Genomic DNA, 2615 nt, shown 5'->3' on the forward strand with positions numbered 1-2615 from the left:
CTGGTTGGTGTATCATGGGGGCATACTTTTGGCATTGTTCGCATCGGCGAACATATTCCGCTGCGTCTTTCTTCATAGTGGGCCAATAATAGCCGGCTCGTATTATGCAGCGCACAAGGGCGCGGTTGCCCGTATGGGCACCGCAATGACCTTCATGTACCTCTTCGAGCACTGGCCGCGTTTGTTGCGGCCCTAGACACTTGGCCAGGGGTCCGCCAAACGTCCTTTTGTAGAGCTCGTGGTTTATCAGGCAATACTGGGCGGCCTGTACGCGGAGCTTCTTGGCTTCTTTTATGTCGAGTGGGAGTGTTCCATCCTGCAGATAGGATACAAATTGGTTGCGCCTGTCCCAAGTCAAATTTAAAGAGAGTACCTCAGTGTGATCAATGGCTGAATGGAGGAGGGTGACCACGCTTTCTTTGTTGAAGTTTTTAGTGGTTGCGACCAATTTTTCTAGGCCGTCTGCTTTAACGTTTTGTGGTCTCGGAACTTGTTCGAAGCGGCACTCGTCGAACTCGGTCATTAACCTGTGAATTTCTGACTGGTATTTTTGTAACCTCTGCTCCTTGATTTGGTAAGTCCCGGTGACCTGGTTCACCACGAGTTGAGAGTCGCAATGGAGAATGAGTCGTCGAGCTCCATACTTGATGGCTAGTTTCAAACCTGCAATAACAGCCTCGTACTCGACTTCGTTGTTAGTCATCTCGGGGCATCGTATGGACTGGCGAATTGTTTCGCCCGTGGGGACCTCGAGAACGAGTCCCAGTCCCGATCCCAAGGCGTTAGCGGCGCCATCAGTGTAAAGAGTCCATAGGTCGGCGTTGGAGGGGGCACGGCGTGCCTCTAATCCCGCCTCTGGTAGTATCTTTATGCTGAAGTCGGCTATGAAGTCGGCAAGTACTTGCAACTTGATGGCGTTTCTTGGATGATATGAGATATCGTGCTCACTGAGCTCTATGGTCCATCTGGCGAGTCTGCCTGATAACTCAGGCTTGTGTAGGATACTTCTTAAGGGGAAGGTCGTCACTACTTTTATGGGGTGGCATTGGAAATAGGGTTGGAGCTTCCGTGAAGCTATGACCAATGCCAAAGCTAATTTTTCAAGGTGTGGATACCATGTTTCGGCGTCCACTAAGGTTTTGCTAATATAGTAAATAGGAGATTGTGTACCTTCGTTTTCACGAACTAGGACTGCGCTGACGGCGACCTCGGATACGGCCAAATATACCAGCAGGGGCTCGCCTGGATTTGCTTTGGCCAGCAGCGGCGGCGAAGATAGGTACGCTTTCAATTTCCTTAAGGCCTCGACGCATTCCTCATTCCACTGTAACCCATTGCCCTTTCTCAGCACATTGAAAAACTTATGGCATCTGTCGGAGGACCGTGAGATGAACCTAGACAAGGCGGCTATTTGCCCCGTCAGCTTTTGCACCTGCTTTTTGCTGTTCAGTATCTCAGGTATTGCGTCTATCGCCTTTATCTGATCTGGATTGACTTCGATTCCTCGTTGTGATACGAGAAACCCTAAGAATTTCCCTGATGCCACGCCGAAGGCGCATTTCTCGGGGTTCAGTTTCATCCCGTACCTTCTCAATATCTCGAAGGTTTCTTTCAGATGGTCGATGTGGTCCTCTTTTCTTGTCGACTTTACCAGCATGTCGTCGATATAGACTTCCATAGTCTTACCGAGCTACTCTTTGAACATTTTGGTGACCAGTCTTTGGTACGTAGCTCCTGCATTTTTTAGCCCGAAGGGCATTGCCTTGTAGCAGTAAGTCCCTTGGTGGGTGATGAAAGTTGTCTTCTCTTGGTCCTCCTCGGCCATCATGATTTGATTGTAGCCGGAGTAAGCATCTAGGAAGCTCAGTAGTTCATGTCCTGCAGTGGCGTCGATCAGTTGGTCGATGTGGGGTAGTGGGAATGAATCCTTTGGGCATGCTTTGTTCAGATCAGTGAAATCCACACACATTCTCCACTTCCCATTTTTCTTTTTGACCATGACGACATTGGCGACCCACTGGGGGTACTTTGATTCTCTGATGGAGCCGTTGGCCAGTAACTCGTCTACTTCCTTACTGACCGCTTCATTGATAGCGGCGTTGAATTTTCTCCTCATCTATCGCACGGGCGGATGTAGTGGATCGACATTCAGCTTGTGGGTGGCGATGTCTCGCGGGATTCCCGGCATATCTGAATGGGAAAAGGCGAACAAATCTGCATGGTTAGTTAAGAATTCACGATACTTACTTGGGTTGGCGAGACCGTGCCCGATATAGGCTTTCTTCGTAAGATTGGTTTCGTCCAATTGGACTGGGTCGAGATCTTCGACTGTTGCTTTACAGGCCTCCACGACATCGGGGTCTTTGATGGCGTCCGTTGTCGGGTTGACCTTAGTCCCCGACACGGCTAATTGCTATGCCTCCGCGCTCGCCCCCTTTAGCTGTTGGGTGTGGGCGCAGTCTTGGGCTATTTTGTAGCATTCTTGTGCGGTGCGTGGCTCGCCTCGAACACTGAATACTCCCCATGGGGTAGGGAATTTGATCACTTGGTAGAGGCTTGAAGGGACCGCTCGCACGGTGTGTATCCACGGGCGTCCTATGGTGACGTTGTACGCC

The sequence above is a fragment of the Nicotiana attenuata genome, chromosome 12 (genome assembly GCF_001879085.1).
Source record: "Nicotiana attenuata strain UT chromosome 12, NIATTr2, whole genome shotgun sequence".
NCBI classification, from domain to species: domain Eukaryota; kingdom Viridiplantae; phylum Streptophyta; class Magnoliopsida; order Solanales; family Solanaceae; genus Nicotiana; species Nicotiana attenuata.